Source organism: Natator depressus, chromosome 4 (assembly GCF_965152275.1).
Source record: "Natator depressus isolate rNatDep1 chromosome 4, rNatDep2.hap1, whole genome shotgun sequence".
In the NCBI taxonomy this organism is placed as follows: domain Eukaryota; kingdom Metazoa; phylum Chordata; order Testudines; family Cheloniidae; genus Natator; species Natator depressus.
In genome coordinates, this window is record NC_134237.1 from 26842332 (window position 1) to 26859238 (window position 16907).

A 16907-nucleotide genomic window follows, 5' to 3' on the forward strand; every position below is an offset into this window, starting at 1 on the left:
AAGTGGAAATAACCAGAGGACCCCCCGGAGGGCAGACTGGAATCCACCCAACAGCCTCAAGAATGGGAGAACCAAAGAACAAGATAACATCTGGCAGCACGGAGCAGTCAGGAATGTGCCATCTGCTGACTGATTCAGCAACAGCATGATGAAGCAATTCCCATAGACTGGCATAGGAAGAAATTCCTATAAAAATGGACTCTAGAAAGTGAGAACTTTGGGGTCTGATTCTGCAAACTAACTTCCAGGAGCGCCAGATGAGCATCTGAAAAGGCCCTGCTCCCTCCTCATGTCCAGGCCACCTGGCCAGTGGCTTGGCATGAGCAACTCTAAGGCTAATAACTATGATAACAACCTTGCAGAACCTGTGTGTGTGTGTGTGTGTGTGTGTCTGAATGAATGTGTGAATAAATATGAAATTGAATGGAATGTTATAGCTATAACTAACTGCTTACTATGATTCTTTCTGTATTCACAATAAATGTGGCATTTTGCCTTTTCCCCTTTAATAAGATCCTGCTGGTTTTTATTTTATTGGTATAACAACACCTGCACCCGTCCACACAACGAAGCCATTTTTTCGACATAAAGGGCTCTTAAAACCGATTTTTGTACTCCTCCCCAACGAGGGGATTAGCGCTGAAATCGACATCACCGTTTCGAATCAGGGTTAGTGTGGACACAATTCAAAGGTATTGGCCTCCAGGAGCTATCCCACAGTGCACCATTGTGACCAGTCTGGACAGCACTCTGAACTCGGATGCACTGGCCAGGTGTACAGGAAAAGCCCCGGGAACTTTTGAATCTCATTTCCTGTTTGGCCAGGTGAGCTCATCAGCACAGGTGACCATGCAGAGCTCATCAGCACAGGTGACCATGCAGTCCCAGAATCGAAAAAGAGCTCCAGCATGGACCGAACGGGAGGTACTGGATCTGATCTCTGCATGGGGAGAGGAATCCGTGCTATCAGAACTACGTTCCAAAAGACGAAATGCCAAAACATTTCAAAATAATCTCAGAGGCCATGAGGGACAGAGGCTACATCAGGGATGCAACGCAGTGCTGCGTGAAACTTAAGGAGCTCAAACAAGCATACCAGAAAACCAAAAAATCAAACGGACGCTTCAGGACAGTGCCCCAGACATGCCGCTTCTACGCTGAGCTGCATGCAATTCTAGGGGGGGCCGCCACCACTACCCCACCCCTGTCCGTGGACTCCGAGGATGGGATACTCTCCGCCATGGCTGAGGATTTTGCAGATGGGGAAGATGAGGAGGAGGACAAGCTTGGGGAGAGTACACAGCACACCATTCTCCCCGACAGCCAGGATCTTTTTATCACCCTGACTGAAATACCCTCCCAACCCAATGAAGCTGGAGAAGGGACCTCTGGTGAGTGTACCTTTTTAAATATAATACATGTTATAAAAGCGTTTTTTAACGATTAAGTCGCCCTGAGGACTTGGGATGCATTCGTGGCCAGTACTGCTACTGGAAAAATCTGTTAATATGTCTGGAGAAGGAGCGGAAATCTTCCAGGGACATCTCCATGAAGCTCTCCTGGAGGTACTCTAAAAGCCTTTGCAGAAGGTTTCTGGGGAGAGCAGCCTTATTCCGTTCTCCATGGTAGGACACTTTACCATGCCATGCTAGTAGCAAGTAATCTGGTATCACTGCATGACAAAGCCTGGCAGCGTATGGTCCCGGTGTTTGCTGGCATTCAAGCAACGTCCGTTCTTTATCTCTCTGTGTTATCCTCAGGAGAGTGATATCGTTCATGGTAACCTGGTTGAAATAGGGGAATTTGATTAAGACGACATTCAGAGGTGGCCCTTCCTACTGGGCTGTTTGCCTGTGGCTGAAAATAAATCCTCCCCGCAGTTAGCCATGCGGTGGGAGCGGGGGCCATTGGCGCTGAGCTGTTCGCGTTTGGCTAGCAGGGATCTTCCCTGATACCAGCCAGGCGGTGGGGGGAGGGGGAAAGCGATCATCCCAGAGAATTGGATGGGGGGAGGGGGTTAGTTTGGTTTCTGCTGCTGCACATTAACAGGAAAACTGCAGCAGTAAATGGCCAACTCAACGGGCTTTGCTTGATATGGGAAAAGAGGGGGCTGCTGTTATGAAGGTTGCAGAAACCGAAAGACTTGGCTTACCATGGCCACCTGCAAGCCAAATTCTGTTGCCCGGCCCTGCATGTGTGATCTCTAACACCAAAGCCACAGGCACTCAATATAAGATGCAAAATGCAACCTTGTACCAAAATCATATGTGCTATGTAATGTGAATAGTGTTGTTCACCATGAAAGAGTATAGCCATTGTTCTGTAAAATGTATCTTTTTAAATACTTCACTCCCTTTTTTTCCCTCCAGCAGCTGCAAATGTTTCAAGCCTCCCTCCTCCATCCCAGAGGCTCTCAGGTAAGGCAGCAAAAAAAAAGCACGCGCAATGACATGTTTTCTGAGCTCATGCAGTTGTCCGGCACTGACAGAGCTGTATGGAGGAACACAATAGCAGAGTACAGCACCGTGGCCGATGAACGTGAGGAGAGGTGGCGGCAGGAAGATCAGAGGAGGCATGAGGAGACGCTGGGGATACTGCGGGATCAAACGGACATGCTCCAGCGTCTGGTGGAGGTTCATGAACGGCAGCAGGACCACAGACTGCCGCTGCAGCCCCTGTTTAACCACCCTCACTCCTCCCCAAGTTCCATAGCCTCCTCATCCAGATGTCCAAGAACACAAGGTGGGAGGCTCCGGGCACCCAACCACTCCACCCCAGTGGAAAGCCCAAGCAACAGAAGGCTGGCATTCAACAAGTTTTAAAGTGGCCTTTTCCTTCCCTCATACCCTCCTCCCACACCCCACCTGGGATACTTTGTGAGTTATCTCCCTGTTTTTATAATCAATTAATAAAGAATATATGTTTTTTAAATGATAGTGACTTTATTTCCTTTGCAAGCAAGCTGTGATCGAAGGTGGGAGGGCGGGTGGCTTACAGGGAATTAGAGTCAACCTAGGGGGCTAATTTTCATCAAGGAGAAACAAACAGAAGTGTCACACAGTACCCTGGCCAGTCATGAAACTGGTTTTCAAAGCTTCTCTGATGCGCAGCACGCCCTGCTGTGCTCTTCTAACAGCCCTGGTGTCTGGCTGCATGTATTCAGCGGCCAGGCAACTTGCATCAACCTCCCACCCCACCATAAACATCTCCCCCTTACTCTCACAGAGATTGTGGAGCACACAACAAGCAGCAATAACAATGAGAATATTGGTTTCGCTGAGGTCTGAGCGAGTCAGTAAACTGCGCCAGTGACCCTTTAAACGTCCAAATGCACACTGTACCACCATTCTGCACTTGCTCAGCCTATAGTTGAACAGCTCCTGACTACTGTCCAGGATGCCTGTGTACGGCTTCATGAGCCAGAGCATTAAGGGGTAGGCTGGGTCCCCAAGGATAACTATTGGCATTTCAACATCCCCAACAGTTATTTTCTACTCTGGGAAGTAAATCCCTTCCTGCAGCCATTTAAACAGACCAGAGTTCCTGAAGACACAAGCGTCATGAACCTTTCCCGGCCATCCCACGTTGATGTTGGTGAAATGTCCCTTGTGATCCACCAGTGCTTGCAGCACCACTGAAAAGTACCCCTTGCGGTTTACGTACTGGCTGCCCTGGTGATCCAGTCCCAAGATAGGGATACGCATTCCGTGTATCGCCCCACCACAGTTCGGAAATCCCATTACAGCAAAGCCATCCACTATGACCTGCACATTTCCCAGAGTCACTACCTTTGATAGCAGCAGCTCAGTGATTGCGTTGGCTACTTGCATCACAGCAACCCCCACAGTAGATTTGCCTGCTCCAAATTGATTCCTGACAGACCGGTAGCTGTCTGACATTGCAAACTTCCACAGGGCTATTGCCACTCGCTTGTGAACTGTGAGGGCTGTTCTCATCTTGGTATTCTTGCTCTTCAGGGCAGGGGAAAGCAAGTCACAAAGTTCCATGAAAGTTCCCTTACGCATGCGAAAGTTTCGCAGCCACTGGGAATCATCCCAGACCTGCAACACTATGCAGTCCCACCACTCTGTGCTTGTTTCCCAGGCCCAGAATCGGCGTTCCACAGCATGAGCCTGCCCCATTAACACCATGATCTCCAAATTGCGGGGGAATGCAGTTTTAGAGAAAAGTGTGTTCATGTCCTCATCACTGCGCTGCAGTCGCCTCCTCGCCTGGTTTTTCAGGTGCTGGTTCTGCATACACTGCACAATAATGCACGAGATGTTTACAATGGTCATAACTGCTGTGGTGAGCTGAACAGGTTCCACGCTTGCTGTGCTATGGCGTCTGCTCCTGCTTGGGCAATCCAGGGAAAAGGGCGTGAAACGATTGTTTGCCGTTGCTCTGGCAGAGGGAGGGGTGACTGACAACTTGGCTTACAGGGTTGGCTTACAGGAAATTAAAATCAACAAAGGGGGTGGCTTTGCGAGAAACAGAATGGCCCCCTCAAGGATAGAACTCAAAACTGGGTTTAGCAGGCCGTTGATTTCACGGAGTGAGGGAGGAGAAAATGAATACAAAATAAATCTAGTCTATTTCTTGTTTTGATCCACTTCATCTACTTTTATACATCTTGCTTGCAGCAGACTGTGCAGTATGACCGTGAGCCATCGTCATCGCCTAGGTGCTCGGCGGAAGACGGTGCAGTATGACTGCTGGCCATCGTCTTCTGCTGGTGGCAGATTAAAAGACAGTGCACTGCTGGTAGGACTCAATCGCCATGAGATGAAACTTAAAAGGAAAATGACCTGGCTGAGTCACTCCCATGTTTGCCCAGGTGCCCCGACCTCATCGAGGTCGGTTAAAAGAGCACCCTGGACTACGTCGATGACGGCTACCAGTCATACTGCACTGTCTGCTGCCAAAAGGCAATAAACTGTTGCTGTGTAGCAATGCAGTACCGCGTCTGCCAGCACCCAGGAGACATATGGTGACGGTTAGCTGAGCGGGCTCCGTGCTTGCCGTGGTATGGCGTCTGCACAGGTAACTCAAGAAAAAAGGTGCAAAATGATTGTCTGCCCTTGCTTTCATGGAGGAAGAAAGGGAAGGGGGGCCTGACGATATGTACCTGAGACAATGTTTTAGCCCCATCAGGCACTGGGATTTCTACCCAGAATTCAAATGGGCGGCAGAGACTGCGGGAACTCTGGGATAGCCTACCCACAGTGCAACGCTCCGGAAGTCGATGGTTGCCTCGGTTCTGTGGACACACTCCGCTGACTACGTGCACTTAGAGCATTTGTGTGGGGACCCACATAATCAACCGTATAAAACCACTTTCTACAAAACCGACTTCTATAAATTCCACCCAATTTCGTAGTGTAGACAAGGCCTAAGAGAAGGCAGGGCTCCTTCAAACCCGTCTCATTCCTCTATGCACCATTTCAGATCATATGGAAGACAGCCTCACCTCATTTCCCACACACCTTCCTTAAATATGCACCCATGCAATAAAACATGTGCTAATGAAGCATTAGCAGACCGTTTATCACATGAAAACCTGTAAAATGCACAAATTTGTGTATTTTTAAACCCTTATAGCTCAGCCAAATCCAAGCAGATCACCACACCACCAAAAGTCAACTCTTCAATCTAGACACTATGGCCCTGATTCAGAAAAGCACTTAAGCTTTGGTGTAATTTTAGTATATGAATAGTCCTATTGCAATGAATGGGACTACTTGTGCGCTTGAAGTTTCACATACACTTATGTACTTTATTGAATTGGGGGGTCTATATAATGCCAAATTTCAAGTTCATATCACCTATTGTTAAGGCACTAGACATGGTCAAAGAAAAGAGTGCAGCTTTTTTTTTAAATGACATAGTATATTTTTCTCCCACTCTTTTTGCCCTTAAAAATGGCTGAATCATTTTTACTCAACCATTACAGAAATATCCTCTCCTGGCTGAGGACCACCAGGCTATATTTCAGCCCACAAGACAAAAGCTTGACAGCTTTTCAGCACCTGAAAATGGCCTTCTGCAAAGGAAAACACTTATGCAACTTTCTTTTAAACTAAAGTATTGCTCTCTTTTTACTTCCCTTACTATATATAGCAATGTTTTAATAAATTCTAGGAAGAAAAGGCATTTTATTTGACATTAATCAAACCACGGGATGTGCACAGTTTAATTTCAGATTAGCTCCATGCACAAATACCTAAGAAACAAACAATAATGCAAAAAAGAAGCTCTCTTTCATTACTGATGATCTCCAAGTCATTCCTAAGTATTGGCGCCATCTAGTGAAATCTTACCATATCTATACTGAGTTCAAAGAAATTTTATGCAGCTCTGGTTCAAAAGCAAGTTACCATAAGGAAGTTAAAATCTCATGCTGTACACTGAAGAGAAGTATCATAACATAATTTTCATAGCCAAAGGAGAAAGTGTTCATAAAACAAACTAAATATCTGTAGGTGCCTTTGGATGTAAAATTCCAAGGTAACAAATATTTGATCTTTTTTTAAACTATTTTTGCCATTTCTATGTTTACTGATACAATAAGCTTGAATGGCTATGAATGTTAGTACAAGCAAACTAAATCTATTTAAACAGTAATTTAAGGACATATGACAAAGTACTCTGCACCATTCTAGTAAAAGCTTATGCATATTCTTTATTATGTACAAAAAGATCATGTTAAAAAACAGAGGTTGCAAATTACTCAATTATTAGGAAATGCTGGAACTCAACCTTAACGTGGTCTCTTTGTGCATTATGTTATTCTTCCCAAACATTACTTAGGATATCTGTGGCAGAGCCAAGGGTAGAACCCAGCTCAATCCAATGCACGTTTCATCACTGTAGAGGATGCCAGGGAGATTCCCACACCTGAGCCATTCTTTTTAGGTAAAAAAATCTGAGGAACTATCCCAGATTGAGGTGTCAATAGAAGAGGTTTTGGATAAATTAATAGTTGATAAATTAAACAGTAATATGTCACCAGAACGAGAGGGTATTCACCCAAGAGTTCTGAAGAAACTAAAATATGAAATTGCAGAACTATTAACTGTGGTATGTACTGTGACAGGGTCGGGCCAGATGGCTATAGGAGAGTAATAGAAGGCAGATATATTAGCCCCAAGCTAAGTAGGTCCCTTTTCCCTGGGTAAGGTAACAGGGAAGGTTCCAGAACAATCAGGAGTCTTCTGGATACAATTAAGACAGGCTGATTAGAACACCTGCAGCCAATCAAGAAGTTGCTAGAATCAATTAAGGCAGGCCAATCAGGCCAATCAGGGTTTTAAAAAGGAGCTCACTTCCGTTTGTGGTGTGCATGTGAGGAGCAGGGAGCAAGAGGCACTAGGAGCTGAGAGTGAGAACGCGGACTGTTGGAGGACTGAGGTGTACAAGCATTATCAGACACCAGGAGGAAGGTCCTATGGTGAGGATAAAGAAGATGTTGGGAGGAGGCCATGGGGAAGTAGCCCAGGGAGTTGTAGCTGTCGCACAGCTGTTCCAGGAGGCACTCTAGACAGCTGCATTCCACAGGGCCCTGGGCTGGAACCCGAAGTAGAGGGCGGGCCCGGGTTCACCCTAAATCCTCCAAACTCCTGGACAGACACAGGAGGAGTCGACCTGGACTGTGAATTCAGAAAAACGGCCAAGCTGAGGGCTGCCATGAAGCTCCAAGGCGAGAAAATCCACCAATAAGCGCAAGACCCACCAAGGTAGAGTACCCTTTGTCACAGTACCCTATCACTAAAATCAGCTTCTGTACCAATGACTGGAGGATAGTTAATACCAATTCTTTTAAAAGGATCCAGAGTCATTCCTGGCAACCAGTTTCAGGCAAATTGATTGAAACTATAGTAAAGAAAAATTATCAGACACATAGATGAAGATGATTTGTTGGGGAAGAGTCAACATGACTTTTGTAAAGGGAAATCATGCCTCACCAATCTACTAGAATTTTTTGAAGGGAGGAATCAACAAACAGGTGGACAAGGGTGATTCAGTGGATATCGTGTACTTGAACTTTCAGAAAGCCTTTGACAAGGCCCCTCACCAAAGGCTCAGCAAGAATAGAATGACTGTTGAATGTGCCTTTGGCCACTTAAAGGGATACTGGTGCTGCCTTTGGCAGGTTAGACCACAATGAGGAAAATGTTCCCATGGTCATAGCAGCCTGCTGTGCTCTACACAACATTTGTGAAACTAAGGGAAGATGTTTCCACAGGGGTGGAGCACTGAGGTGGATTGGCAGCCAAATTCCAGGGCTGTTAGAGGGGCTCAACGGGGAGCTATCTGAATCAGGGAGGCTTTAAAGGAGCATTTTGGCAATGAGTCACAGTAATGTGGGTTTCTGTAATGCATTGAGCCAAGTATTGTTTTCTTGCACCGAAGTGTGAACCCTGTAATGACTTATGTATGTGCGGTAATTTCACAATGCAAATGCACCAACTGGCATGGTGTATGAATTTTAGCAGCAATGACTGTATGTAGGAGACAAAGATTCATTCACTTTCTATAATTATATTTTTATTAAACACCAGTGCAAACATTTCTATCTTCTGGAAGGAACATGAAAATCAAGAGCACATTTGTCAGTGAGGCTCTCACAGCTGGGTGTATGTCCAGCTGTCATTGTGAAACATCTCCATCAGGGTGGAGAGCCTGGGGCACCGCGACAACCCTGGAACATGCGAGGAATGTGGGAGTGAGGGGGAGGACATTGAAAGCAGCTCTGTAGGGCCTGCAGGGAAGGTGAGCACAGATGTGTTCTGTTTGCAGTTCACAGTCAGGGACCTCAGCATGTCTGTTTGCTCCCTGAGCAGCTTTATCATCTGCTCCTGCCCATTTCCTATCCATTTGCAGATTTACATTGATAGCCTCTCTCCATGCTCTCTGCTTGCAATCCGAAGCACCCGAGGATTGCAGCATCTTCTGGAACATGTCTTCCTTACTTCTCTTGCTTCATCTCCTTATCAGAGGGCTACTATTCTGAATAGTGGCACCATTTTCCATGGGGGTGGGGCATGATAACAGTCAATATCTTGCTCCTGACAGTAACTGAGGATGCAAGGATACAGCTCCTGCATGAGTGCGGCTGCCAACCAGATCCGTAAGCTGCTCGCTTATATGCTCTTATGGTGCCCGCAGAAGTGGCAGTTTCCTACTGTGGGGGAAGAAACAGGGCAGCCCTCCCAAGAAACTTCAGCATAAGATTGCAGAGTACCTCCAGGAAAGTTTCCTAGAAATCTCTATGGAGGATTTCCGGGGCATCCCGTGTGCATAAACAAACTTTTCTGCAGCGCCCCCTCTGCCTCAACAGGGGAATGAGAAGCAGATACAAACTGTACCTGTTTCGGTTATTTCAATCCTTCTTCTACCCTGACTAAAAAAACAGAGCATTACCTCACGTTTCTCTGCAATATCAAAGCACAATGAGTGCTTACCAGAGCTTCCCTCTACTGCATCACATGCACCAGAGCAGGAGTACTGGGACGAGCTAGACCCCTCAGGAGTTAAAAAGAGGTTCTGGCTCACCATGCCACTGGATGTCTCTGTCGTCTATCCCTCATCCTCCTCCAACTCCACTTCCCTGTCCATGATGTTGTCCTCTGTTTTCACTCAGCTGACCACTGTCTCCAGGCCCCCCACTGATGTATCCACAGGGCTCTACAAAGTGCAGGTTGGGTTAACGCCAAGGATGTAGTGCAGCTCCTTGTAGAAGTGGCATGGCTTTAGCAACACCAGAGAGACTATTGGCCTCCCTTGCCTTCTCGTACGCCTGCCTTAGCTCCTTGATCTTTGCACGGCACTGCTGCATGTCCCTATTGTGCCTTTTCTCCTCCATGCCACAAGCAATCTGCCTGGAGCTTGCATGGAGCGGTGACTGCACAGCCTCCTCCTCTCCACAGACCCAGCAGATCCACCACCTCCGATGTACTCCAGGCAGGAGCAGATTTGCTACAGGGAGTCAGCATGGTAAGCTGGGCAGATGCTTTGTGAGCTGTCCACACCAAGGAAACAGAAAGAGCAATTTCAAAAATTCCCTGGGCTTTAATGGGGGAGGGGCACGTGCCTGTGTACCTGGCTGCAGGGCAGCGGAGTTCAAACTGGTGACCAGAGTTGTCACAATGGGCATTGTGGGACACCTGCTGGAGGCCACTTAGGGCAACGTAACCAATGCAGTGTCTACACTGAAACGGTGTCACTTTAACTACGTCATCTTAAGCACTATGCCTTTTTTATTTTGATGTAGCAGGAGAGTTAAAGCGGCAGGAGGAGCATTGCAGTGTGTACACCTCCATAGTTAGGTCGACATAAGCTGCCTTATGTTGACTTAACTTTGTAGTAGGGCTGTCAAGCAATTAAAAAAACTAATCGCACGGTTAAACGATAGAATATCATTTATTTAAATATTTTTGGATGTTTTCACATTTTAAAATATATTAATTTCAATTACAACACAGAATACAAAGTGTACGGTGCTCACTTTCTATTTTTGATCAAATATTTGCACTGTAAAAAACAAAAGAAATAGTATATTTCAATTTACCTAATACACGTACTGTAGTGCAATCTCTATCGTGAACAAGTAACTTACAAATATAGATTTTTTGAATGCAGTTATGTAACAAAAAAACAATATAAAACTTTAGAGTCTACAAGTCCATTCAGTCCTACTTTAGACAATCGCTCAGACAAACAAGTTTATTTACAATTTGCAGGTGATAATGCTGCTCTCTTCTTGTTTACGTCACCTGAAAGTGAGAACAGACATTCTCATAGCACTATTGTAGCCAGCGTCGCAAGATATTTACGTGCCAAATGCACTAAAGATTTATATGTCCCTTCCTGCTTAAACCACCATTCCAGAGGACATGCTTCCATGCTGACGACAGGTTCTGCTCGATAACGATCCAAAGCAGAGCAGACTGACATATGTTCATTTTCACCATCTGAGTCAGATACCACCAGGAGAAGGTTGATTTTCTTTTTTGGTGCTTTGGGTTCTGCAGTTTCTGCATCTGAGTATTGCTCTTTTAAGACATCTATAAGCATTCTCCACACCTCGGCCCTCTCAGATTTTGGAAGGCACTTCAGATTCTTAAACCTTGGGGCGAGTGCTGTATGTATCGTTAGAAATCTCACATTGGTACCTTCTTTGCATTTTGTCAAATCTGTTGTGAAAGTGTTCTTAAAACAAACATGTGCTGAGTCATCATCCGAGACTGCCATAACATGAAATATATGTTAAATAAATATTTAAAATAGTCATTGACTGCCATTATTTTTCATGACTGAAGGTTTCTCTCTCAGTAGAGGCTGTTGATTAAAATCTCCTTCAAAAGAAATTCAAAAGATTGGTCTCTTTCAAGATGGCCACACCATTTCCTATTGTTCCCAAGGATATGGAAGCCAAGGGGCCCTTAGGGAAGATGTTGTTTCCCTATGGTGTCAGGAGACTGAGAGGAATACTCCACTATTTTGAAAGTGGGCAGTTCTTCATGCAAGTCTCTGTAGAAGAACATTTTTCTTCTGCCTCTGCTGGGAGAAACTGACAATTAACCCTAAAAAATTCATTAAATACAATCTGTACACAAGATTGCCGTGAATTTTAATATTTATGAAGTTTGAAGAGTCTGTCATTCTGTTAAGATTATATACCACAAAAAGGTTTGATACAAGGTGTTATTTTTAAGGACCCTCTTTTTAAATTAATTTTAATTCCTAACTAACAGATTTACTTATAAAGTCTCACAACATTAATTCTGTACTCAAAGAATAAATGTTATAATTTTGGGGAGGCAATGCTCTATTTTTACACATATTAACTGCATCCGTACTTTGTGTGCAAAACTCAATCCAATCTCGAGTATGGAGCCACAACTGGCACCTCCATGACAAAAAGATCACAGGACAGAGCCATTGGTGCCTATCACTAAGCATTCCCTTCTGTTTTGGTACATTTATGATGGAGTTCTTTTCTAGTTATGTTCCACTTAATTCCCCTGCAGCTTCTGACTCCTGATTTATTTTCATTTCCCTTTTCTTGATTTTGCGTAGAAAGTGAGTAGCTAGCAAATGGCCATTCCAAAAAATATAGATCTTCCACTGAAGGGAGTATGTGGAGCCTTGCAGAATACTGAATTTGCAGACTCCAACATTTTCATCCAAAATTGGTTGCTTGATTCCTGTTAGCTCCTTCCTCTATGCTTGTATCATGGAGCTCAAATTCAGAAAATTTAGGATTTGCTGACTTCATAGTTTAAGTATCCCATTCTCTACTTGCCTCCCTGCATCAGACCATCAAAGAGGTTTTTTTAATCATGTAATTCAGATAGAGTGATAATGATAGTGCATCCCCTTTAATTCACTCAATTTAGAGTATCACTATGGACTCTATGGTTTAATATTGAATAAAAGAAACATTGGTTCAGCTTTTTTTCCCACTAGGTAAACCCAAAATCTAAATATATAGTTCTCTAAGTTATTCAGTAGTTTAATCGTTCAATCATGGTCCAAGTTATATTTTGTAACAATGCTTTCAAAATATTTCAGCTAAGCTGCCATTTTATGCTAACTGTGCTTCCTTCCAGATGGTTTAGGGCATATATCAAGAACCACATCTTCATTAAAATTCATAGTTTTTGAAAACAGCGTTTCTATTTTGCTTCAAAATGAGAACCACCATTGCTTTATATATGGAGGGAGTCCAGCAACTCTAAGCCAGACCTCCGAATTTTATGGTGTACAGAGGACTAAGATTTAATTTTAACAACTCTCTGACAATCCACATGCAAAAAAAAATGTTTTGTCCCCTTTCGTATAATAACTGTCCTCTTTGCAAATCTTGACATTTGGAAAACTTTTCTATACTTCTCTCTTTTCATCATGCAATATCTTTACAGCACCATTTTCTGTCATTTAAAATATATATTGTCCATCATCTTAAGTTTTCAAATACTATAGAGTATTTTAGGATACAATTTGTATGGGTAAAATTTGTACTTATTTCTAGATTTTTTTTTACTGTAATGCCCCAGCGTACTCACAAAATGTTTATAAATTCAGTTTGGAATTTTGGAATATAGTCACTAAAATTTCCCAGGCTGAAGTGCACAAGTAAAGACTATTCACTTATAGCACCTATGCTCCTTTTATCCACTCCCCTTGCCTCAGAACTGCCAAAAAAAAAAATAGGCAGGAGACTATGGTTTACCATTGGCAACTCAGACACTACAGAGCAATGACAGCCGTCATTTGAACAGAAGTGTTTTAGCAAACTACAGTTCTCACTTTCACTAACGGGCCCACTGCTAGAATATTTTTCTCCCACAGCTAACATTCCATGAGATTCAGTTTAGCTTTCATGGATTTGTTTTCTTACGATCTTTGCAGTTGCTAAATCATGAAAGCCATCCATGATTTCTAAGGGCTCTAACCCAGACATACTCTTACTCCTGTATGAAGTCCCACTGAACTGGGGACTAAGGCCCAGTTTTTACACTTAAGTATGTGCTTAACATTACACACTTGAATAAGTGTTTTCAGGATAAGGATCTAAGTTATTAACTTCCCCTTCAGGCACAGCATGAGACAATCCTACATGAGAAACTGTGGCCTGAAGTAAGTCAGATCTTTGCGACATGATCTCATTACTTCAAGATGATATAGCAAACAGCTTTTGCAAATTTATGCCTGTACTTACGCCTCAAAGGGGCCCTGTGCAATTAGGGTTGCTACCTTTCTAATTGCTGGTAACTGGACCCCCAATACCTCACCCCTGCTCCGCCTCTTCCCCCCAAAGCCCCACCCCTGCTTTGCCTCTTCCCACAAGGCCCAGCCCCAATTGCCCCACCCCATCTCCCCCTGTTGCTCCCTGGATCATCTCAAAGAGCCTGCCTGCAGGTAGGAGGCAGCCCTGGCTGAGCAGGGTTAATGACCCAGTGCTTCCCCCTGCCCTGCGGTAACCAGACTTTTGGTTTGGGTGCCATTTAGGGTTACCGGGTCCCCGAAAACTGAAACCAAAAACCAGACTATCTGGGTAAAAATTGGACAGATGGCATCCCATTGAGCAATAATGAAGCAATCTTGATCGCAAGAGGCTTAAATTGAAAGGTTTTCTGGTTAAAAATACTGTTTCCCTCTCAGCACTGTAACTAAGTATAAACATTTTCAAACTTATGACGCCCTACAGTAGAGCCCTACATAATTTTATGTTACTTGGACATTAACAAAAAACCTAGCAAAGCCTCACTCCATCCACCCTTTCATGTGCATAAAAGCATAATTTGTTTCATTCTTTTTTAAAAACCAACTGCTCCTGTTAATCATCTTGATACTTTATTCCACGTAATAAGTGTTCTCTGATAAAAATCCACCCAAGTGCCTCTAGTGCCCAAACCTTCCTAACATGAACCCCATTGTTCCTATATTGCATCCTAGCTCAAATATCTTTGCAGAATCTACTGGATTTATTTCAGAGTTCTTTATAATGCACACATTCAGCAGCTTTGATTGGCTCTCTTTCCCCTGAAGGTGGGAGAATAGGAAAGGATAGTCAGAGGGAGATTTCCCTGAAGGCTAATGGTTTTCCCACATATGTGCAAAGGTAGTGAAAACTGACAGTTTAAGGAGAAAAAACAGGGTTGGCACGTCTGCCGGGGGAGTTTTGCTTCACTAAAGAACGCAGTTCTGGATAGTTATAATTGATTACAATAAGGACCAATTATCCTAGCTTCTTCCAAAGCTCTGGAAAAAATGACTTTATGGTATATATGTGTTATCCTCATATATGATAAATCTAATCTCAAACTTAGACTAACTATACAAACTATACAATCCGATGAAGTGAGCTGTAGCTTACGAAAGCTTATGCTCAAATAAATTTTTTAGTCTCTAAGGTGCCACAAGTCCTCCTTTTCTTTATACAAACTAGGTCATATCAGTAGACTTATAGGGAGGACACAATTTTTTTATCGTTTGAAAGCTTTTACTGGTTCTATTGCTATTTCCTATTATATCTGTACAGGAAATCTTTCTCAAAGCAGTCGAATATTTGAAAAACAGTAGAAAATGTTTAGGTGCACCTAGTACATATGCAAGTCTCCTTAATAAGTATGCATCTACTCAAAAATGAGCGCAATGCTAAAATGCATTTATAATTTTCAAAATGATCTCTGAAAGCATAAACACACTGTGTAAGCAAATTTAGAAATAAAGCAAATAACGTTTACCAAGGTAGGATCAGAGTCTATAATAGGGAAAGAACAAGTCAAAAATTCCTTAGACAAGTTAGAGGTCTTCAAATCACCAGAGCCTGATGAAATTCATCCTAGAATACTCAAGGAACTGACTGAGGAGATATCTGAGCCATTAGCAATTATCTTTGAAAAGTCATTGAAGACGGGAGACATTCCAAAAAACTGGAAAAGGGCAAATATAGTGCCCATCTATAAAAAGGGAAAAAAGGACAACCCGAGGAATTACAGATCAGTCAGCTTAATTTCTGTACCCGGAAAGATAATGGAGCAAATAATTAAGCAATCAATTTGCCATCACCTAGAAGATAATAAGGTGATAAATAAGAGTCAGCATGAATTTGTCAAGAACAAATCGTTTCAACCAATCTGATAGCTTTCTTTAACAGGGTAACAAGCCTTGTGGATAGGGGGAAGTGATAGATGTGATATATCTTAACTTTAGTAAGGCTTTTGATACTGTCTCACATGACCTTCTCATAAACAAACAAGGGAAATACAACCTAGATGGAGCTACTATAAGGTGAGTGCATAACTGGTTTGAAAATCATTCCCAGAGAACAGTTATCAGTGGTTCACAGTCATGCTGGAAGGGCATAATGAGTGGGGTCCCACAGGGATCAGTTCTGGGTTTGGTTCTGTTCAATATCTTCATCAATGATTTAGATAATGGCATAGAGAGTACACTTATAAAGTTTGCAGACAATACCAAGCTGGGCAGGGTTGCAAGATAGGATTAAAATTCAAAATGATCTGGACAAACTGGAAAAATGGCCTGAAGTAAATAGGATGAAATTCAGTAAGGACAAATGCAAAGTACTCCACTTAGGAAGGAACAATAAGTTGCACACATACAAAATGGGAAATGACTGCCTAGGTATGAGTACTGTGGAAAGGGATCCAGGGGTCATAGTGGATCACAAGCTAAATGAGAGTCAATGTAATGATGTGGCAAAAAAAAAGCAAACATCATTCTAGGATGCATTATCAGGCGTATAGTAAGCAAGACACGAGAAGTAATTCTTCCACTCTACTCGGCGCTGATTAGGCCTCAACTGGAGTATTGTGTCCAGTTCTGGGCACCACATTTCAGGAAAGATGTGGACAAATTGGATCAACTCCAGAGAAGAGCAACAAAAATGATTAAAGGTCTAGAAAACATGACCTATGAGGGAAGATTGTTTAGTCTGGAAAAGAGAGGGGACATGACAACAGTTTTCAAATACATAAAAGGTTGTTACAAGGAGGAGGGAGAAAAATTGTTGTTCTTAACCTCTGAGGATAGGAGAAGAAGCAATGGGCTTAAATTACAGCAAGGGCAGTTTAGATTGGACATTAGGAAAAACTTCCTGTCAGAGTGGTTAAGCACTGGAATAAATAGTCTAGGGACTCTGTGGAATCTCCATCATTGGAGACTTTTAAGAGCAGTTGGACAAACACCTGTCAGGGATGGTCTAGATAATATTTAGTTCTGCCTTGAGTGCAGAGGACTGGACTAGTTGACCTCTCAAAGCCCCTTCCAATTCTGTGATTCTAAGAATAAACAGTTAAAATTAATATAACTGGTTTTAGTTCAACTTTCCTTTTTTCTTTCCACATGCATCTCTAAGGGCTCAAATATTCTGCAAT

The 16907-nt window shown here is 43.3% G+C and overlaps 1 protein-coding gene across 5 annotated transcripts in view; it reads right to left on the reverse strand.

Moving 5' to 3' along the window:
- Nucleotides 1–16907, reverse strand: part of STPG2 (sperm tail PG-rich repeat containing 2) — a 431616-nt gene that overhangs the window by 366461 nt on the left and 48248 nt on the right. The window lies entirely within an intron of this gene.